Source organism: Scardinius erythrophthalmus, assembly GCF_964197995.2.
Source record: "Scardinius erythrophthalmus genome assembly, chromosome: 22".
In the NCBI taxonomy this organism is placed as follows: domain Eukaryota; kingdom Metazoa; phylum Chordata; class Actinopteri; order Cypriniformes; family Leuciscidae; genus Scardinius; species Scardinius erythrophthalmus.
The window spans coordinates 7,998,625-8,022,468 of record NC_138242.1 but is presented as its reverse complement, the minus strand read 5'-3'; the positions used below and the strand labels follow the sequence as shown (position 1 = coordinate 8,022,468).

Genomic DNA, 23,844 nt, shown 5'->3' with positions numbered 1-23,844 from the left:
CGTCTACAAAATATCTAGTTGAGAATCAACAGAGGTTTAGATGTTGATTATTTATTGTTTCATTTGTAGTCACCATGATGGTGAAAGGTGTTGGCTTTAGTTGGGCTCTAGCCTTTGATATTTAAACATTATATTTTCTCTGGCTGCTATAATTGTGAGTTTAAAAGGCACAAAAGTTATAGCAAAAAGCTAAGAGTAATGTGATTTATAAATTTCTTTCAGCATCGCTGTGCTGTCGCCATCATGTAAATCCCTCCTCAAACGTTTATGATTGGTGTCAAAATGGTAAACTATAAATATGATGTTAAGTTCACTTAAAGAATACTACTAGTTTAGTAGTTTTATACTACAAGTTTTCTTTTAATGTGCTCTCAGTAAACTACTAGTTTAGTAGTTTTATACTACAAGTTTTCTTTTAATGTACTCTCAGTAAACTACTAGTTTAGTAGTTTTATACTACAAGTTTTCTTTAAGTGAACTTAACATCATGCTTATAGTTTACCATTTATATATTATTTTTACTCTTTTAGTGTACTCTAAGTAAACTTGTAGTATAAAACTACTAAACTAGTAGTTTACTGAGATTACACTAAAAGAGTAAAAATAATATATAAATGGTAAACTATAAGCATGATGTTAAGTTCACTTAAAGAAAACTTGTAGTATAAAACTATCAAACTAGTAGTTTACTGAGAGTACGTTAAAAGAAAACTAGTTGTGCACTTGAAGTTTACTACTGTTACACTTATAGTACACTTAAACATATACTTTTATATACTTCAAGTGGGCCAATTTAGTCCCAAGCGGTATTAAAGCTCTTGCTTCAGTGACACAATTCAAAAGATTTTGCTTATTTGAAACATTCCAGGTGACCAGTCCACACTTTTAGTGGCTTGAAAATATGAGTATATAACATTAAAGGAATAGTTCATGTCACAGCCCGTGTGAAAAGAAAGTCCACTTGATTGTATTAAATGTGCACTTGCTGTGTGCTTCAAATCTTAAAATTATAACATAGACAATATAATATTAATGACAAAAAAGGCCATTGAAGTTTAAAGAGAGTGCACTTTCATGACTTATCTTAACACAAAGTAAAACGGTTTTACTTTAAAGTACTTTACTTTTTAAAGAAGCAACTTTAACGTTGAAGAAATGTTTTTGATGCGTTGACTAACATAAAGAACATGTACTGTAAAAGTAATAATTTTAACTGTAGTGTGTCATTTGATATTCAATATTTTAAATGTAATAAAGTGCACCATTATCATTATTTATATATATATATATATATATATATATATATATATATATATATATAATATATATATATATATATATATATATATATATATATATATATATATATATATATATATATATATATATATATATATATATGACAAATATACATGACATGTTTCCTTGGAAATGACATTAAAGTATATTTTAGTTTACCATAAATACTTGTCAGTACATTTAGCAGTAATTTTTTTTAAAGACAATAGAAGTAATTATGAAATCATATATGGAGATGTATTTAAGCCCTACTTAAGTGGATCAAAAAAGTGGTTCAGCTAATTGCATTTAATATAAATTTAAACTATAATACATTTTTGTTTTATTTTTTTATTTAAGAAAAAAATATTATATTATATTATATTATATTATATTATATTATATTATATTATATTATATTATATTATATTATATCATTCAAAAATAGGGCTGTAAGTACAAGTAGTTCACACAACTTCCAAATCTTCGTATATTATATAAGATAGCTTTTAAACAGCTCAAAAGAGTAAAAAATAATAATGGTGTGTCAATGCAATTAATGCTAAAAGCCATTGGACCCTATCATATACCCAGCGCAATGCAGCACCAGGCTGAACAAATTTTTTTTTGCTAGTTTCAGTCCGACGCACTTATCATTTTCATGTCCTGCGCCATGTTGTTTAAATAGCAATTGCATTTGCGCCCATCTGTACTCCCATGGGTGTGCTGGTCTGAAAATGAGGTGTGTTCAGGCCCATTGTTGATGTATTGCTATTTTGAGGCAACTGAAATAGACTGCGCCATTGACCGACAAAAACCCGGTCTAAAGTCAATGGCGCAATATTTTTTTTTTTTGTTATTTAAAGAGCGCGTTAGTAATGTGTGCCACAACGTGTGTCCACTCTGCTCATTACACACACAGCATACAAACATGCCAAATATTTTAAATAAAAGGATTACAATGTGAAAGATTAATATTGTGTCCATAAAGTTATGGTGGAATCTGGCTTGTCCGGTAGATGGTCTGCTTGCACATTTTAACCTTGCGCACGAGCTCAGCTGATCCTTTTGCGCTCTGTAGAAGCGTTCAGTTTTTCCGCTTGCGAATTTTGCCATGTAAATAGCGAATCCGCCATGACGCAAGCGCAGCTGGCTTTTAAAGGAAGTGGGAGATGAGACTTTGGTTGGTTTATTTCACGTTACGCCCAAAACACACCCATTAATCATTAAGAGAATAGTGACAACCCTTTTAGACCATGTGCTGCGCGCGCCGACCATTTTTACCGTCATTAAACTAGCAAAAGTGGATTCGGACATGCACTAAGTGAACTTGTGCCTTGCGCTTTAAACCGTACACTTAGATAGTTAAAATAGGCCCCACTGATTCTCTCATGTCGCTGTTAATCCTCTCCTAAAACAGGGAAGTCCAATCCTGCTCCTGCACTGTCCTGCAGAGTTTATCTCCAACCCAATTAAACACACCCGAACCAGCTAATCAAGATCTTTTTATGTATGCTAGAAACTTCCAGGCAGGTGTGTTGAGGCAAGTTGGAGCTAAATTCTGCAGGACAGTGGCCCTCTAGGAGCAGGATAGGACATCCCTGTCCTAAAACATTCAGACTTGTTAGGCATTATTTGCAGACCATGTTGCTTTGTGTTTGGTGTCAGTTGCATCATAAGATACACAGAAACCAATGTTGTTTGACATCAAAACTTTGGATAAATGATGTTAGAATATTTATTTTTGGATGAACTATTCCTTTAATATCTCTGGTTTGCTGCAGAACATAAACAATTTGAACCCTCCAGGACCTCTTACGGCAGTCAAAAAATCACATCATTGCACAGCACCATGCCATCTCAAATTCTGGTTTCAGCCCTTGATTCATGGTGTTCATCCTGCTGTTATTTTGAATAACAAAAGACATTTTTTATATATATCTTTGACCTTCTGGATCAACAGTGAATGATTTTGCTGTGTCTTAATCCTGTTAACCTGATGCTTGGAGGATTGCAGTTATAAAGAGAATAGATTTTTAAGGTCTGGCTCCTTCATAATGGATGTGATGTAATAGATTGCACAGGGTGCACTGAATAATTGAGAAAGCTCTTTGTGTGCTCGGCCTCCTGATGGACACTGCACAGTGTGCGTGTGCGAGACACAGTCGAGCGTACCACACATAGCGACACATCATCTTCACTTTATGCAATTGAATTGTGACCTCTGTCATAATAGCTTCCATCTTCCCCTCGTAGCACAGGTCTGGTGACGGTGAAGCGGACTATAAATAGAGCTCAAAACTGCATTTCAATCAGGAATTTTGTTGTAATGTGATATAGCTGCTTTGTACCAGAAGGCACAACGTATGCAAAAAAGCTGTAATACGTTCTCATTATCTCGGATGTCTGACGCTGAAACTACAGCCAACATGCCACTGATCCTGTTTACGCCAAACCAGAGATTTCCTACTTCAAGAATATCATTAGCAAAGTCTTCCGGAATGTGTAATCCGATACTGAATATGCATTTAGCCATTGTGGTTGAAGGTCTGGTTTTGCATGCTAAAACATCCTACTATGTATGACAAGCATCACTATTTTTATTGCTAATTATAGCCTTAGTGATCTGAACAAACTCTAACCTTGAGTAAGCTTTGATGTGTAGTTATTGTGCTACTCGCATAATAATAACATAAATGAAATCATGCAGCTAATTAAGGATATTTAGGCTATTACTCTTCAAGAAATCAGATATAGGGCCCTGTTTTAACGATCTGAAATGCAAGTATCAAACGCGAAATGCAAGTAACTTTGTGGGGATCTCGGGCGCTGTTGCTATTATACCGGCGGGATAAATGACTCTTGCGCCCGATGCAAATCTAAAATGGGTTGGTCTGAAGTAGCTACATTACTCATAGGTGTGGTTTGGGCGTAACGTGAAATAATCCAATCAGAGCATCATCTCACGTTCCCTATAAAAGCAGGTGTGCTTGTTCCATGGCGGATTGCTATTATAGCGGCGGATTTGCCAGGCGCACGCCAGGAGCGGTTCACAGCCAAGGAGACTGACGTTCTCGTCAGGGCCGTAAAAGACAGAAAAGTGACATTGTATGGGGATGGGAGAAACCCACCCAAATTAGCTTCGGTTAAACAGCCGTATAATAATTTGAGTAAATGTGTAAGCTAGATTTATGCCTATTTTTTCACATCTTCATAGACACCACAATGATTTCCCTTGTGTGGTAATATTTTTCTTTGTAATTATGTATGGTTTGCAAAAATGGGAACTGCTGCCTGCGTCTGTGTAGATGAGAGAAGCAAAGTTTATGCACGGTGTACACACGCAACATGGCCAAGCATGCGCCCTTAAAATAGCATCTGAATAATGCAGAATTGTTTTCTGAAACTGCAAAATAGCACCAGGGAACGTTTGCGCCAGAACACGCCTCCTCTTTTTGCTGAACCGCCCCCGGGAGCGCAAGTTCATTCCCTAATTTACTGACGTACGTCTGTGGAGGGAAAAGTTCGCTGTGCGTCGTGATACAGGCGTCAGTGTACAAAGTCAATTGCGCTGGCTGCAAGATAGGGCCCATAATTTGTTTGTCTGGTTGATGATGAAATGGGTGGAAACATCCCATAAACAGACTTGCTGGTGGCCTCTTTTGACTTGAGCCAGTGAGAAACCACCCAGAGGCCTCCAAAGAAAGACTCAGAACATCTCAGCATCCACCTTAGCAACCATACAGAACACCCAAGCAATCACATAACATTGCTAAAAATAAATCAGAACACCTGGCCGTAGCAACCATCACTGTAAGAACGGAACTCAGAACAACATAGCAATTGCATAGCAATGCACTGACAACCACTTAGAGCATGCTAGCAACCACATAACAAAACTCTGGAAACCTCCCAGAACACCCTGGCAACCATCTAATATGGCCCCAAAAAATACTCAGAACTCAATGTTTACATGTTACATTTATGCATTTGTCATACGCTTTTATCCCAAGCATCTTACATTGCACTCAAGGTATATGTATTTCTGTTATTCTTCCATTTCCTGGGAATCAAACCCATGACCTTGGTGTTGATAGTATCATACTCTACTGTGTGAACTATAGGAATGCAATGATTTGGCAATCTTTCTGAATACCCTAGAAACCACATAGCAATGCCTAGAAACTAAAAAGAACGTCTCGGTTACGTATGTAACCCTTGTTCCCTGAAGGAGGGAACGGAGACGTAGTCGGACGTACCGTACTGATTGGGATCACGCTTAGGGAGCCTGTCATCTTCGAGTATTGATAAAATGAGCCAATGCACATTGGTGTGCGAGATTTGCATCTCGCACTCCGCCCCGCAGCGCAGGTATAAATATGGAAGCGGATGCACGCACCATTTGTTTTTCGTTGAGGAGCCGAGTGGAGCCCAGAGTCAGCGTTGGTCCGGCAATAGTGGCGATGGGACTACGTCTCCGTTCCCTCCTTCAGGGAACGAGGGTTACATACGTAACCGAGACGTTCCCTTTCAGTTCGGTTCGGACGTACCGTACTGATTGGGATCCCAATTAACACGCTACCTAGTGCTGCCACCTTCCAGTGCCTAGCGAAAGCCTCCTGATCCCCCCGCATTTATTGAAGCAGAGATGGGACAGGGCTATGTCATGTCATGTCATGTCATGTCATGACCCCTTTAACAGTTGTTAAAAAAGAAAAAGGACAAACAGAAATCTTATTTGGCAAATGTAAAAATCTTGTGGCATTTTTGTTTTTTCTGTGCTGTACACCCAACCAGACAAGAGTCAAGTCAAGTCAAGTCAAGTTTATTTATATAGCGCTTTTCACAACACAGGTTGTATCAAAGCAGCTTCACAGTAATAAATTAGAACAATAACAGCATATCCGTACAGTTAGTCATACAATAAGGCCAAAATTAGACAAGACAGACAAATATCTGTCAGGGTATAAATAGTCTGTAGAAAAGCAGAAAGTGCCTAACACACACAAACATGCATGACTGAAAGACACGTTTTCTATTTGGAGATTGGTGAAATAGCCATGCTATTTTCAGCGGCACTTTGAATTGATCTTTTCCTGGTGAGTCACACACCTGCTGGTTTTGCATTGATCATACGCTGCTGTTATTGCTACTTTAAGGCACTGAACTTAACAGATGAGCCTGTGCGTTTGAACCCCCTCTGAAGTTTGATATTTAGAAATACATCCACCAGTGGAGTAATTACTTTTCCTTCCATTTACCTCTCTCTGTAGGTTGTGTTAAAGAAAAAAAAAAAGATTTAGTGTGAAATGAAATATCCGTTGAGCTCTTTTTTTGTGCTCGCTGTATGACAGGGATGTATGGTTTCGATAGGCTGCAGTACTAATGAGGAAACGAGGTACAGAGAAGCTCAGAGGAAGTGCCATTAAAGATAGCCATCGTTTATAACCTTGTGTCTCTGCAGGCATGATATTCTTTACTAACCTCACAGTATAGACTTTTATGAGTAAACTACTCTCCCTTATACAACTCTGCTCTAAAAGCACAGATTAAGTTTGCAAATTTATAAAGGACATATGTGGGAAGAAAATCTCATGTTTCAAAGAGGCAGGAATATGGGTGCTTTTTTAAAAGTATATCAAACTAAATGAAAAATGTGATTGGTGCTTGTCCGTGCAATACTTTTTTTTTTCACTTGTGTACATAAGATAGAGTCAAAATTTCACAAGTTGCCTTGGCATGTTCTGACTGTCACATTGTTCATAATGTATCAGGCCAGCTCCTGGTTCATTCATGATAAACTGATCTCCTCTTTCAATATGCTGTCATAATGCCTTTATTTATAGACTGTGTAAATGAATAGGATGCTGATATGAAAGAATTACTGACAGCGGCATAGCGTATACAGCTCCATTTATAAAGCACCCATGAGGGAATGCTTGCTATAGACACAGAGCCATGACCAGAAAGACTCATTAATCACATTGGTTTGGTCATGGCAAAACTACTGCCGCAACACTCAATATATGACAATCAGTTTTATCACGATGTGTGGCACCAGGCCAGCAATACCATTCAATAGCTGTGCACATTTTTTTGGTGACTGCTTGGAGCAGTTTCCTCTTGTGTAAATGAATTAGTCTGATCGTGAGCTGTAAGTAGATTTGGTTTGATGTGATTTTATGTGGCCACAGTCCAAAAATTAATAGTAAAACAAAATGTGGCAGTTACAAATTGAATATGCTAATAGTTACCAAAAAGCCTCACATAAGTGATGTATCACTGTACATTATACACTGCATGACCAAAAAAAAAAAAAAAAAAAAAGTCACTGCTTATATTTAAATAGGCAAATACGTAAGAGTTTATGATTGTATCATTATTGCAGTGAGTATTATGTTTCTAGCATGTTATATGTTTGGCATATGCCATATTTAAATCCAAACAGCGATTTTTTTTTCCACTGCTGGGAGGTGTATCAAAAGGTGGTGTATTTTTTTATTTTCTTTTTTTATCCATGTGCCCTTGTTATATTTCAAAATAAATTATAAAATCTAAATAACTCTTGCACGAGGGTGGAACAACCTGTCACTTACATGAGATCACAGTAATAGCAAACACAAGCATCCAATGGTCCAATCAATTCCCGATGGACGAAATCAAGTCTCTACCTTCTTCTTCTAGTTTTAGAAGCCATTTTATTCGGATATAGATCACAACAGAAACAGAAGAAAAGACTATCGCAACTTCTGTTTTCATGTCGACTTTAACAAAGCATCTGTTTTGGATAGTTTTGACTTTGAGTCTTTTTGAATCAACTTAACACATTTTGATTTTTCTTTATTCCCACTCTTCCTTGCAAAACAGCTCCAGATCAATCAAATTATTGGGGGAATTTATTCTAGACAATTCATTATTATTTTGTATTATTTTTGGTTGGTTGTTTTAGATTTTATTCAGGTCTGGGCTCTTACTCTGCAATTCCAAAATGTTCTTCTTGTTCTTTTTCTTGTTCTTCTTTTTTTGCTTGTTCTTTTAAAGCAGTTTCTTTATTGACTTGAATGGCTTAAAAAAGAAAATCCTACAGTCACAAGTGAGAATGTGATGTCAACACATATGGAACTGATAAAAGGCAATAGAAATCAGACGTACTGTATTTCGGTTTACTTGTGAGAGCATGTGCTAAAGCTTATGGTGATGATCAGTGGAAACATGAGCGAGCGACAGTCCCTGTGCACCCCGACACAGGCACACACTGCTCACAATGAGAGCATGAGTTTTGTGCGTGACTGATCACTCGGCTGGCACACAATCCACTTTTACCCATCTGTGGGATGCACTCCCACACTACTTGCTGCATGTGCTGCCAAATAACTTCCACATGGCAAATCCTGACTTTCTTCAGCTTATCTGAAGCACATCTCACATTGTAATGAACTATAATTATGCTCAGAGCCAAAATATATATACACTACCATTCAAAAGTATATATTCTTACACTATCATTTAAAAGTATATCTTATGCTCATTAAAGTTATTTATTATTTGATCAAAAATACAGAAAAAATAACAGTATGTGTGAAAGCGTAAGGTCGTGTTTACACCTGATATTAAGATGCGTTTTGGTTGATCGGATCACAAGTAGACGAGGGAGGCACAATACCCATATACATCTGGTAATTAATTACCAGTCGCTTTTGTCCACTTTCAACCACTTCTTCGAGGCGGGTAAATGAATGGATTTTTTTAGTGTTGAAAATGGTAGTGCTGCTTAATATATTTGGTGGAAACAAGATTTTCATATCTGTGTATAGAAAGTTCTAAAGAACAGCAGTTGCTATTTGTTATGTTCTAACGAACATCAGTTATTATAAATAGATTTTTTGTAACAATTCCCCTGCTTTGGGTTCAAGGACTTTTACTTTGAAGTATATTTTCAGTTCCTAGTGTTCACTACTTGTGTTTAGTTCCTGTTTTACTTTGTTACCATAGTTACCCTTGTTAGTTTCCATAGTATGTCAATATCGACACCTGCCCCTCTTTAGCCTCTTTAGCCTCTTGTTATATTATAGTTATAATAATATAACAATATTATGCAATTAGATCCTTGTCTCTCCTATTCCCTGCACAACCATAACAGAACGACCAACCCAGAAAATGGATCTAGCAGCAGTAAAGAGCCACACCGCGGAGTAATTGTGCGGTATCTGTCAAGATGGATGCTCGCTGGAGGATTTTATGGAGGTGTTTCTCAGTTATAGCCATCTTTTTTCTTGGGAGGAGATAACTGTTATAATAGAATACTTTTCAAAGTGAATTGGACTACGACATCAGCCGACTGATGCCAGGGGGAGATTCCAGCTGGAACCTGGCACAGTACGTGGATCTAGCTCTCGGTTGAGTGGGTCCTCCTTCACCATGGAGGACTTAGATTGCCACTCGCACGTCACTGACCTAGAACATGAACCCACTTCCACTATCACACCAGAGACTCTTCATGTCATGGCAGTCACACCAGACTTTCCTTGTCTTTTCCTTGTCTCTGTATGTTCCCTGTCATGGCCAAGGAGGCCATCTTTGGTCTTTTTGTGCTCCCTGTCACACCATAGAGGCCATCTCTGGACTCTTTGTGCTCACTGTTATGGCTATGGAGAACTCTCTGTGGCCCCTATATGCTCTGTTAAAATCACAGAGGTCAGACCTGAAGTCTCTAGGCTCTATGACTCGGCCCCGCCATGGTCTACTGCCTTGGTGGTCTTCTGCTCTGCCTTTGTGGTCCCCTGCTCTGTCGGCTCCACCTTGATGGTCCCCTGCTCTGTCGACTCCACCTTGGTGGTCCCCTGCTCTTTGTTGACTCCGCCTTGGTGGTCCCCTGCTCCATCGGCTCCGCCTTGGTGGTCCCCTGCTCTGTCAGCTCCGCCTTAGTGGTCCCTTGCTCTGTCGGCTCCGCCTTGATTGTCCCCTGCACCATCGGCTCCGCCTTGGTGATCCCCCGCTCTGTCGTGCTCCGCCTTACTGGTCCCCTGCTTCATCGACTCCGCCTTGGTGGTCACCTGCTCTGTCGACTCCGCCTTGGTGGTCCCCTGCTCCATCGGCTCTGCCTTGGTAGTCCCCTGCTCTGTCAGCTCCGCCTTAGTGGTCCCTTGCTCTGTCGGCTCCGCCTTGATTGTCGCCTGCTCCATCGGCTCCGCCTTGGTGGTCCCCGCTCTGTCGTGCTCCGCCTTACTTGTCCCCTGCTTCATCGACTCCGCCTTGGTGGTCCCCTGCTCTGTCGACTCCGCCTTGGTGGTCCCCGCTCTGTCGTGCTCCGCCTTACTGGTCCCCTGCTTCATCGACTCCGCCTTGGTGGTCCCCTGCTCCATCGGCTCCACCTTGGTGGTCCCCTGCTCTGTCGGCTCCGCCTCTGTGGTCCCCTGCTCTGTCGACTCCGCCTTGATTGTCCCCTGCTCTGTCAGCTCCGCCTTAGTGGTCCCTTGCTCTGTCGGCTCCGCCTTGATTGTCCCCTGCTCCATCGGCTCCGCCTCTGTGGTACCCTGCTCTGTCGACTCTGCCTTGGTGGTCCCCTGCTCTGTCGACTCCGCCTTGGTGGTCCCCTGCTCTGTCAGCTCCGCCTTAGTGGTCCCTTGCTCTGTCGGCTCCGCCTTGATTGTCCCCTGCTCCATCGGCTCCGCCTCTGTGGTCCCCTGCTCTGTCGACTCTGCCTTGGTGGTCCCCTGCTCTGTCGACTCCGCCTTGGTGGTCCCCTGCTCTGTCAGCTCCGCCTTAGTGGTCCCTTGCTCTGTCGACTCCGCCTTGATTGTCCCCTGCTCCATTGGCTCCGCCTCTGTGGTCCCCTGCTCTGTCGACTCCGCCTTGGTGGTCCCCTGCTCTGTCAGCTCCGCCTTAGTGGTCCCTTGCTCTGTCGACTCCGCCTTGGTGGTCCCCTGCTCCATCGGCTCCGCCTCTGTGGTCCCCTGCTCTGTCGACTCCGCCTTGGTGGTCCCCTGCTCTGTCAGCTCCGCCTTAGTGGTCCCTTGCTCTGTCGGCTCCGCCTTGATTGTCCCCTGCACCATCGGCTCCGCCTTGGTGATCCCCCGCTCTGTCGTGCTCCGCCTTACTGGTCCCCTGCTTCATCGACTCCGCCTTGGTGGTCACCTGCTCTGTCGACTCCGCCTTGGTGGTCCCCTGCTCCATCGGCTCTGCCTTGGTAGTCCCCTGCTCTGTCAGCTCCGCCTTAGTGGTCCCTTGCTCTGTCGGCTCCGCCTTGATTGTCGCCTGCTCCATCGGCTCCGCCTTGGTGGTCCCCGCTCTGTCGTGCTCCGCCTTACTTGTCCCCTGCTTCATCGACTCCGCCTTGGTGGTCCCCTGCTCTGTCGACTCCGCCTTGGTGGTCCCCGCTCTGTCGTGCTCCGCCTTACTGGTCCCCTGCTTCATCGACTCCGCCTTGGTGGTCCCCTGCTCCATCGGCTCCACCTTGGTGGTCCCCTGCTCTGTCGGCTTCGCCTCTGTGGTCCCCTGCTCTGTCGACTCCGCCTTGATTGTCCCCTGCTCTGTCAGCTCCGCCTTAGTGGTCCCTTGCTCTGTCGGCTCCGCCTTGATTGTCCCCTGCTCCATCGGCTCCGCCTCTGTGGTACCCTGCTCTGTCGACTCTGCCTTGGTGGTCCCCTGCTCTGTCGACTCCGCCTTGGTGGTCCCCTGCTCTGTCAGCTCCGCCTTAGTGGTCCCTTGCTCTGTCGGCTCCGCCTTGATTGTCCCCTGCTCCATCGGCTCCGCCTCTGTGGTCCCCTGCTCTGTCGACTCTGCCTTGGTGGTCCCCTGCTCTGTCGACTCCGCCTTGGTGGTCCCCTGCTCTGTCAGCTCCGCCTTAGTGGTCCCTTGCTCTGTCGACTCCGCCTTGATTGTCCCCTGCTCCATTGGCTCCGCCTCTGTGGTCCCCTGCTCTGTCGACTCCGCCTTGGTGGTCCCCTGCTCTGTCAGCTCCGCCTTAGTGGTCCCTTCCTCTGTCGACTCCGCCTTGGTGGTCCCCTGCTCCATCGGCTCCGCCTCTGTGGTCCCCTGCTCTGTCGACTCCGCCTTGGTGGTCCCCTGCTCTGTCAGCTCCGCCTTAGTGGTCCCTTGCTCTGTCGGCTCCGCCTTGATTGTCCCCTGCACCATCGGCTCCGCCTTGGTGATCCCCCGCTCTGTCGTGCTCCGCCTTACTGGTCCCCTGCTTCATCGACTCCGCCTTGGTGGTCACCTGCTCTGTCGACTCCGCCTTGGTTGTCCCCTGCTCCGTCGGCTCTGCCTTGGTAGTCCCCTGCTCTGTCAGCTCCGCCTTAGTGGTCCCTTGCTCTGTCGGCTCCGCCTTGATTGTCGCCTGCTCCATCGGCTCCGCCTTGGTGGTCCCCGCTCTGTCGTGCTCCGCCTTACTTGTCCCCTGCTTCATCGACTCCGCCTTGGTGGTCCCCTGCTCTGTCGACTCCGCCTTGGTGGTCCCCGCTCTGTCGTGCTCCGCCTTACTGGTCCCCTGCTTCATCGACTCTGCCTTGGTGGTCCCCTGCTCCATCGGCTCCACCTTGGTGGTCCCCTGCTCTGTCGGCTCCGCCTCTGTGGTCCCCTGCTCTGTCGACTCCGCCTTGATTGTCCCCTGCTCTGTCAGCTCCGCCTTAGTGGTCCCTTGCTCTGTCGGCTCCGCCTTGATTGTCCCCTGCTCCATCGGCTCCGCCTCTGTGGTACCCTGCTCTGTCGACTCTGCCTTGGTGGTCCCCTGCTCTGTCGACTCCGCCTTGGTGGTCCCCTGCTCTGTCAGCTCCGCCTTAGTGGTCCCTTGCTCTGTCGGCTCCGCCTTGATTGTCCCCTGCTCCATCGGCTCCGCCTCTGTGGTCCCCTGCTCTGTCGACTCTGCCTTGGTGGTCCCCTGCTCTGTCGACTCCGCCTTGGTGGTCCCCTGCTCTGTCAGCTCCGCCTTAGTGGTCCCTTGCTCTGTCGGCTCCGCCTTGATTGTCCCCTGCTCCATTGGCTCCGCCTCTGTGGTCCCCTGCTCTGTCGACTCCGCCTTGGTGGTCCCCTGCTCTGTCAGCTCCGCCTTAGTGGTCCCTTGCTCTGTCGACTCCGCCTTGGTGGTCCCCTGCTCCATCGGCTCCGCCTCTGTGGTCCCCTGCTCTGTCGACTCCGCCTTGGTGGTCCCCTGCTCTGTCAGCTCCGCCTTAGTGGTCCCTTGCTCTGTCGGCTCCGCCTTGATTGTCCCCTGCTCCATCGGCTCCGCCTTGGTGATCCCCGCTCTGTCGTGCTCCGCCTTACTGATCCCCTGCTTCATCGACTCTGCCTTAGTGGTCCCCTGCTCTGTCGGCTCCATAACCGTAACCTCACGGCTTGTCAGCATGCTGTGATGTTCCCGTCCCATCCTCAGATCTGATAGTGACTCTGATGTAATGAGCCGCTAGAAAATGGCTAAGGATAAACATGTTTGTTTGCTCAGGGCTTCAGTCTGTTTGACTGAGCCCCACTTAGCGAGCTTCATTTCCCCCCTCTCTTCCTCATTTCACTGGCTGCGCGGCTGACTGGCTGTAATGGTGAACGACAGTGTCCTCGGCGAGTGCTCAGGCCATTCATCTTCATAGAGGAGAGAGAGACTTCATCTGCTCGACAGCACCGGCAACAGCTGCCCCGGCCGCATTAAAATAGGTGTCAACAGAACAGCTTGTAATTGACTAATGCTGTTTCAATCTGATCCCTGCTATCTGCCTGACCACCCGCAAGAAAACACTATTTTCCTGCCCTCAAAGGGTGGGAAGTGGGATACACATCATTCCTACGATCAATAAATAGATTGTGATTTATTACGTTGTGTTACTGCCATATCTGCAAATAAACCTACCTGTTTGAGTTTTACCTCAGATCTGGTCATTGCCTCCAAGCCCGAGTGTGACAGAAGGTCAGACCAAACAAGATGAGCATAGCAGGATTTTACAATCACTCCCCTGAAGATTGTCTCCTCTACCTTTAACAAGATGGCAGTCACCTGCAAGACAATGGCTGTGTTTAAATAATGCATAAACATTGAGATCAAAAGGCTTTAAAATACTGAGAATTTATATCATCCTACAACCGAAGTAACAAGTGTGAAGTGAAGAATCAGGTTTTCATGTGAAATGTGTACTGTATGTGATGTGAGATCTGCTGTTAGCGTGAGTGTCAGCTGCAGGTCTGATTGTAAAAATAGCCTGATCTCCTCCATCCCCATGGGAGGCTTCCAGCACTGCAAACATCACGCCATAATCCATCCGGGGGTTCCCATGTGGCCCAGTGTAATCATGAGACACATCAAGTGAACCCTAGACTAGGTACCTGGATATTTTGAACACACTCAAGACCATGACATGGTGGGGTTTTGTTATATTTCTAACATATCCTATCCTGATAAATTATGCTGAAGTATGGGAACACTTTAGTAAAGTAACACTTTACAACAAGGTTCCATTTGGTAACATTAATTAATTACATTAGTTAACATGAACGAACAATACTTCTAAAGAATTGATTATCTTTGTTCATGTTAATTTCATTTGGGAAGCACTTTATTTTAAGGGTCCATAATTATGCTGTAGTTAAGTATTAACATTAACCTGAACTAACATGACAAGACTGCAGTCTTACATCATATGATATATTTCTTTGGACAGTTGGGGACAAACCAATATTTTTATAATAGATATTCCTTTATTTTGCATAAATAAAATTATTCATTTTATTAGTAAAAATGTCCCCTAAAATATGTACTTGATTGGTTGTTACTCTACATTCTGGACAATTTCTGGGCTACACACTCAGTATATTAGGCCTCATTTCGGTATTGATGAAATGAAATCTCTGTGACATATATGCTCTGACCTGATAATAATCCCGAACAATTAATTGCGTTTGTCAGTGAAATACTCACCCCCTCAAAACCCAAATACAGGGTCATCAGCTGCGGCCTGATGCTGCAATTAAAGAAGACGGGCTATTTCTGCCTAATGATGTTTGTCAGATGGGCAGAGGATGTGTCTTTGTTAAAGTGTAGCCTCCAGTCGTGTCTGTGTAGCAGTGCTGACTTTAATTGGGTGTATAGAGAATGAATCTGACAATGATTTAACTGGGAGATGATTTGAAGATTAAATACATGTGCCTGGAAATTCACTTTCTTTTTTAAGCTCATGTCATCAGGTGACATTGAGGCAGAATTTTAATTAAGCCAAAACACAAGAGTTGGTCTTTAAGGAATATTCTTGGTTATCGCATGCAGTCGATTATCACAGACAATTATTTTGACTCTTCACTTTTTCTTAAAGAGGTCTTGACATTAATCAAATTTTCTTAGATCTTTTGACATATAAGAGGTCATTATACTACAAATATTAAAAGAGCATTTGTTGAGACTAAGCTGCTGAAACGACTAATTTTCCACTTCCTCAACATTGTGAAGACATAACACAGGGCATTTACTGAAAATGACTTGACTTGACTTGACTTGGTAGATATACAATGACAATCTGGCACAGGACTGCAAACACAAAGAGAATAAATAGGGAGCCAACGAGGCAGGTAACGAGGGAATACAAGGTGGAGCAAGATGGCGGGGTTAGACGATCGACAGGAGAGCACATGGCACAAGGAAACACAGATGACAAGCCATGTGCTCACACCAAACATGACAAAAACATGAGCACATGGCCAGCAAACACAATCACAAGCCGTGTGCTCAAACAAACCGAGACATGAACACCCAGCTAATGAGTACATACATAAGCCGCGTGTTCACACAAAACATGACAACATGAAAGCACACAGCCAGTGAAAGACACAAGCTGAAAACATAACATGAAAGCATGTGGCCGATGTAAACACGGCCAGAGCATACTCAAAGCCGTACGCTCACACAACAAAAAATAGCGGGCACGAGAACGAGCGAATGCACATTCCATACACTCGCGACATAATACAAACACTCGGAGCATGAATGTCCGAATCCCGACACAGAACCAAAATAAAGCTAGACGTGAGTGCCAAACATGAAACAAGGAACGCCCCGACAAGAGAGCGCACGGCTTGAGCACGCTCAAAACTCACACAAAAACAAGACAATACAGAAGCGTCGGGGCTCTGTCTCAAAACTAAGAAATAAACTAGACTGAAGTGACAGAACCCTGACACTGTCAGCCCACTATTACCAAAGACTGTGTCAATCGATGCAGATTGTCTGTCGTTCTTAGTACTTTGAGTAATGATAAAGGATGGAGCAAGATTTGTTTTACAAACTTTAATGTTATATCAGTCATTCACGTTAGTGCTCAGCTAACGTATGCGCTGTTATTGATACAGTTAACGATACAGTTCCCAAATGTGCACTTCAATCAATTACAAATATAGTGGCACATCAGTTTGTTGATTGACATACACTTGTAGTACCTCCAGAGTTTCCGACACGCTCTGTAAGCGGTAGACCAATTACATCAGACTGGGCCATTTGACCAATCAGAGCAGAACAGGCTCGCAGAAAGGAGGGATTTAGAGATCTTCGATCTTCGGATTTAGTCATTTTAGAGTCGATTTAGAGTATTTGAGAAATGAGGTGATGTACAATGTATATTATGAGAATATTAAAGTGTTTTTTTACCTTTGATGCATGTAAACCTGTTGTAGGAGACCTCCAAAACAAAATTCGGAACCTTTAAAATGGCATAATAGGGGCATTTTCGTAATGGGCTGATCAAGATATTTTGAAAGCACCACAAGGATAAAGTGTTTACACTTTCAATTGGAATCAACCAACAAATGGCTTACATAGAGGTGTCTCTGCAGATTAAGCCATAGTAGAAAATATTGAAAATAATACACACTTCTACACCACAGAGACTTGATGAGCACATACTGCGCTGACTGGGGAAGCTGTAGAAAGACACCCGGAGGTCTTTTTCCTGCAGTGATGCACCTTTTGTTTATAATATCAACCTGGAAACTGCTAGACATCAGCATATGGAGCAGATGGATGTTTTTTTTTTTAATTCTCACCCTCAGCTGGTGTAGAACCCACCCGAGGACTCACATTAGTGAGTAATAGCTGGTCTGAGGCCAGATCTCAGGGCACATCGTCTCTCAGTACGGTCAGCGTTTGACCCCACAGGCTGGCCAACCGCTCTCCGTCCCAGTGCACGTGTCTGCTTTCCTCTGTTCCTGGATCTGTCAGCCCGCAAGATGCAGGAGTGATGGGCTGCGTGCTGTGTGCTGCTGTTCTATGTTTAGCAGCACTTTCAAAGGCCCTCCTGCTGTTTTAGACCGTCACAAAAATAGATCTACACCACAGCGTTATTGTTTCTCTACTCCCAGGCCAATTTTAGGTAGAGCTGTTTGCTAATGCTGGCATGTTCTCCAAATTATGCCTGTGAGAGAGCATAAAAATGCTGTGTAACAAACAATGTAAAGCTAATTAAAGTACGGTGACCGGGAGGGGATATGTTCGGTTCACTTAGTTTTGTCGTGGCCACAACATATAAACTTGTGGGAACGTGATAATATGTTGTTGCCACGAGATATTAAGTCGTGGGAACATGATAATAAATCGTGGCCACGAGATCATTTTGTTGAGGTAACGACATCGTGTCGTGGCCACGCGATGTAAAGTCGTGGCCTCAAGGTCATATGTTGAGGGACCGATATATTTTTCTCGTGGCCACGATTTCATATTTTGAGAGAACAACATCTATTTCTCGTGGCCACAAGTTATGTTGAGGGTACCACACCGGTCAATACTGTACCCATATACAGCAGTCAGAGATGGAGATGACTGATAAAATAACATTTTACTTTGAATAAGGATCGTCATATAAAGATACAGTGCGGCGCCTCTGGCATTAAGACATGGGTATGTAAGTGAAAGACACCTGAAGCGCATTCTTAAGTTGAATTTTCGTCTGAAATGTTATTCGAGATATTATGACATTCCCACGACTTAGAGGCTATATGCAACTTTTTCCCCAAAATAAACGTAACAATAGCCTTTTTATTTGACCATTTATGACTCAAACATCTCCTGATGAGCATACTGACACCTTGTCCGCTCACAGTGGGTGCACCTATAAGCCTGTATCCTATTTTTCCTATTTTCTGTCGGGTCGGATTTTTCGCGCGCTGTCTGCGGATGTGACGTCAAGCGCGTTCATGTTAAACATTTCAATATATGTATTTGACTGTTCTTACCTCTGTAAACATAATGTTGACTTCTTTGCAGCGGATGACTTGTGAAGTGTGCACGTACGAGAGCGAGCAGAAAGGAAGAGCAGTTCGTTTTTTGGCCACAGGTGTCAGTCGCGAGTTTAAATTTCAGAAAATCGCATGTAGCCTCTTTAAGATCACGTTCCTACGAGTTTAGTCCTACGATGTTGTGGCCACGACAAAACTAAGTGAACCGAACATGTCCCCTCCCAGTCAATGAAACTTGACTTTCACACTAGACGTCAGAGTTCAGTTCAGGAACAATACATTTTTCAGTTCCTTTCAGAACACAGGACACAAATACAGTTTATACTCAGAACATAAAAACTTTCAAATGGTAATTATTGCATTAATATAGACTTTTAACTGAAGTGCAGTCACACTATAACTCTATTATACTGCTTCGAATGTGGCTCCTCGTGTCAGAAAGCAACTATCCATTTTAATAATATTAGTTTTACTGTTAATATTAGTCTTTTTGTGCTATATAATGTCAGATTTATTCATTTATTTTGATTGTTCTTTTCACTTTCATCATTGAAGTTCCAAATAAAAGGAAAAAATAATCAAATGAATTTAAATACCTTATATTTATAAAATGTTCAATTAACTGTACCATCATATTCACAACACTTTGGTCACATATATTAGTATATTATTACTTTTAGTGTTTAATCCCGTTCTGTACACACACAGTTCAGTAATTTACGGGTTTTTTACACTTTAGAAAATTGTTCCATCATTAATAATTAACTGCACAGGAACAAATGAGTAAAGCACAACTATTAACTAATAAGATACTCTGATTAAAGAATTAGTACTTATAGCGCTCAGTTGAATGTGGTAGTCCAGTAACTACATTTTTTCTCTTGGAGGAATAATAAGAACTATTATTCATATTCATATTCATATTATTCATGCTCATAATTAATGTGAGTAATGCATAATGTGTAATTCATTCTAGAGTGAAGATCATGGTAGCCCACTAGTATTGACTCAGTTATTGCCAAATCGGAATTACTAATTATTTGGAACAGTATTCTAAAGTGAACAGCATGATAACTCCCTAATATTGAAGGAAGTCATTGTAAGCTTTTGAGGTTTTTGTAAGGGTTTGGTAATGACTCAAGTGTTACTGCATAAAATAATTCTAAATGATAATCCGTGGCATCCCTAGCTGGTCACGAAGGTAACTTTAGAACCCACTGACTACAAACCGTTTTTAAAATTACTTGAATTTATCATCAAATTGTTTATCGCCCATTCAACCTGTGATTACTGACAAACACCAGTTCCTACAAACACCAGTTATAATGTAATGAAGCTGGCGTTGACTAACAACTTTGTAACACTGCAAACTGCACACTTCATTAACTAAAACAACCTTTAATCTCCATGCTGAAATCACTCCGCTGTGTGTGTTCGAAATCTCCCTTAGGTGATGGTAGCTGTTTTTAATGCCTGATCAGAAGTTACTGCGAACCTGATACTACTACTACTACTAACAACAACAACAGCAGGCTAACCGGGTCGCTGTATTTTGTGCAAACGATATAAATCATAATGTGATTTGTGCTTAAAAAAAGATTACCCATTAAAATGGACCAGGGACCAGAACAAGCGCAGTGTTGAGCTTCTTGAGTCTGTTCAGTATCTGGTGGATTTAAAGCTCACCGCAATTGGCTAAACAGAACAACCTCCAAAAAAGATATTTATGAATCTTAACCTGTCAGGAAGGTCTCAAAAATACAGCACACAAATTCAAAGCAGTCCACGCATGTGTGACGATTTGCAGATGCAGATTCAACAATCCATAAATACATGTAACATCATTCATAAATGTGTGATGGAAATGAATTCAAGAACTTGATATATACATATTTTTGTAAACATTTTAAATTAATTTAGGTAAGATGCATTTGTGTCAGCATTTGAGGAAATATTTATGCTTTTACTTGTGTATTTATGAATTGTGTTTTGAAATTACGAATTGGATTTTGTAAATGTGAATTGTGCTGTGAATTTAAGAATTTTGTTTTGTAAATGTATTATTTTTGAGGCTGATCTGGCTCCATAGAGCACTGGTAAGATAATTTAGTCTCACTACTTTTAGTGAAGATGATTGTTGATTGTTGTTTCATTTGCGACAGTTTGCTCAGCACATTCGTGGCAATGCGTGTTGCAGCGCTGTCGTAACTTGTCATATAACATGCTAGGCAAGGCAAGGCAAGTTTATTTATATAGCACATTTCATACACAATGGTAATTCAAAGTGCTTTACAGAGAAGAAATAAAATAACCAAAAGAAATAAGAATAATTAAAAGAGTTTAGAATAAAAAATTTAATAAAATACAGTACAAATAGTCGGACGAACAGTGGCACAGTGTTCATTCAGTAAATGCACAGCTAAACAGATTTGTTTTGAGTCTGGATTTGAAGGTGACTACTGTAAGAGCACATCTGATCTCCTCTGGAAGCTGGTTCCAGGTGCGGCTGGCATAATAGCTAAAAGCAGACTCACCATGCTTAGAGTGAACCCTGTACCCTGAGTGCTATATGATATGTTTTTTTATTTTCTTTAAGTGGTTTGAGTGATCGGATTTAAATCCATCTCTAATACGTTTCGGAAAGCATTTACACTTGGTCTTTGCACAAACTAATAGCTAACCGAGAATACGCATGAAGTGACTAGGTGTAAACAGGCCCTAAGTGTCTAAAAACTTGTAATTCAGTCAGCACTTAAGTATATTATTTTAAATGTATGCTACAGTGTACTTCTTTTATCTTTGGGATTTGTTCTGATTTTTAAATACATTTTTCACATCAACTGATATAATTTAATTCATCTCACAGCGGGTTAGTTTGGCTCAGGCTTAGAACTCATTACTGAATAATGTGCCTTTCATGAATGGAAAATATACTACCAGAACGCAGGCTGCTTTTGTGTCATCTGAAAGGCAAAAACAAAATGTTTGCTATGACATTGGCTGTGCCACAACTAACAGATTAACAAAGTATCTCTACAACAGTGACCCACAGCTTGTAGTGGTGGAATTGATCAAATTTGTCAAGCCATAAATCTCAGTGACCTCAGACGTCCACCTGTTTCTCTCATGCTCTTCCTGTCTCTCTCATTGTCTCTCAGTCTTTTTGTGAATGTCAAAGGCACAGTTGTGGCAGCTGTCAGTAAGTGAGTGTGTGTCTGTGACTGGATAATTGGCCCATGACACCGCTCACACTCAGAGCTAGAGGTTTTTAATAGCGGGCATCGCACTGTCGTGCCAGGAGGTCCATTTGCATACAGCATGTCCCAGAAAACACCTCAACCAAGACACCACCTCCACTGATGTTCATCCTCTTTTATCTGTCCTATGATCATGCAGCATTATAAACAAATTCAGACGCATATCAGCATGTCTTTTATACACAGCAGAGGCTATTTACATTAACTCCGCCCACCATTGTCTGAGTGAGCCAGACAAAATTATAAAAAAGTAATTCCTGCTGATAACAAGAGCAGTGGTATGGAGAGTAAGGCAGGTGGCGTTAGATTTTGAAGCGACTGATCCAAGTTTGAATCCGCCTTTTTCCGAACTCATTCTTTTGTCTTTTCCCATCACATATCAGCTCGGACAGTGGAAATGAATTGCCTAATGCGCATTTAATAGCGACAATAAAGTGTTTAACTGGTTGGGTTAGAGGTGGAACAAGTAATTGCCCAATAAGGCACCATCCATTTATGAAATTAATAGATATAATCATAAATACTGAATACATGTCAACTAACTCTCATTAGAGTATTAGTAGACTGTTAGGTTAGGGTTTGGGTTAGTCAAATAAGTTGACATAGTTGCAAAGTTACTTATAGTCAGTAGAATGTCTGTTGTGGAGCATCACAAGCAGATATTAAGCAGACAGTCTACTAATACTCTAATGAGAGTTAGTTGACATGTAGATACGTCTAATTAGTAGAATGTCTAAAACGGATCGTCAAAATAAAGTGTTGCCAAATACACTTTTAAGATTTGAAGTGCAGCACATTCAATTCAATTAAGCACACAGGTTCCAAACCTGTCTTTTGTGGAACATAATAGGTGAATTTTGAGTTGACTTATGCAATGTTTAGACTAGCTTCTAGTCTGTTGCGTCTAGAGGTGTGCACGAATATTCGAATTTTCGAATATTTGATCTGTAATTATTATTCGAAAAAAATAAAATACTATTCGAACTTACTACGTTGCTTTGCTGGCCGTAAATGCAGTGAATCCATGATGAATCCCAAGCGCTAACTCGCAGTTATAATGAAATGCACTGGGTGGCGCTGTGGAGCGTGTTAACAAGTTGTTTGTATTTGATTAGATAATGTTGTCGTCTGCCTCGCAAAGTTTAAAATTAATTGAAAATTATCTTACAAAATGGAATTACTTTTGATCAAATTAATGAATGAATCTAAGTTCTAATATCATCACCACAATGAGAAATCATCAAAAAACAACCAGTCATTGAGGAAAGACAGCTGTCCATCACTGCATTCACGACTGCAGGCAAGTTAAGCTGGACCCCGCGTGAGCTGAGATGTTAACTTATCTGATCGTAAAATGATTTTGAGATATATAATTCCTTTAAGTTTCGTTGAGGGAGACAGGTAAGAACAGAAAACGCAAAGTGCTGTTAGAAACTTAGCACACAGTTATCTCTGTCTCTGCAACATCTGTCAGCGCAGCGCATTTTCTCATCCTTTTCTCGAGGATGTGGATATTATTGTTTTTCTCAACATAAACGTGAAACAATATAAACACGATAATCATATGCTGCTGACTCGAGTGAATGTGTACGTTCTGTACGATCAGTGGCGCAGTCTGCTTTACTGGGCGTTTTTTTTTCGTTCGCGCTGCTTGAGCTTAAATGCTTTTGTTCTTTATATTTTTCTGTTTACACATATTTTTTAATGTTTTCAACTAAAATAAAATTTTAACCTATACTTTAAGCATGTTGTGTATATTGCCTAATCGTAAGCTTGTTCAGAAATGGTGGCAAAAACTTAAAGGGCCCCTATTATGCTTTTTTAAAGTTTCCTAATGTTGTTGTGGAGTCTCCTACAACAGGTTTACATGCATCAAAGGTAAAAAAACTGTTTAATTTCCTCATAATATACATTTGCACATCATCACATTTTCAATGACTCTCAAACGACTCGTCAAATAAATCAATCTCTCTAAATTCCTCCTTTCCGCGATATACTCTGCTCTGATTGGCCAGAAAGCTCAGTCTGTTGTGATTGGTTTACCGTGTACAGCGCGCCGAAAACAAAACCACCCATTGCCATAACAACGTCAGCTCTGCTTGTCCTGAGGCTT

General features: G+C 42.1%; 1 protein-coding gene across 1 annotated transcript in view; it reads left to right on the top strand.

Moving 5' to 3' along the window:
- The window catches only part of gpr158a (G protein-coupled receptor 158a), a gene marked incomplete at both ends in the record, with an annotated part of 101,496 nt that overhangs the window by 14,643 nt on the left and 63,009 nt on the right, over window positions 1-23,844 (top strand). The window lies entirely within an intron of this gene.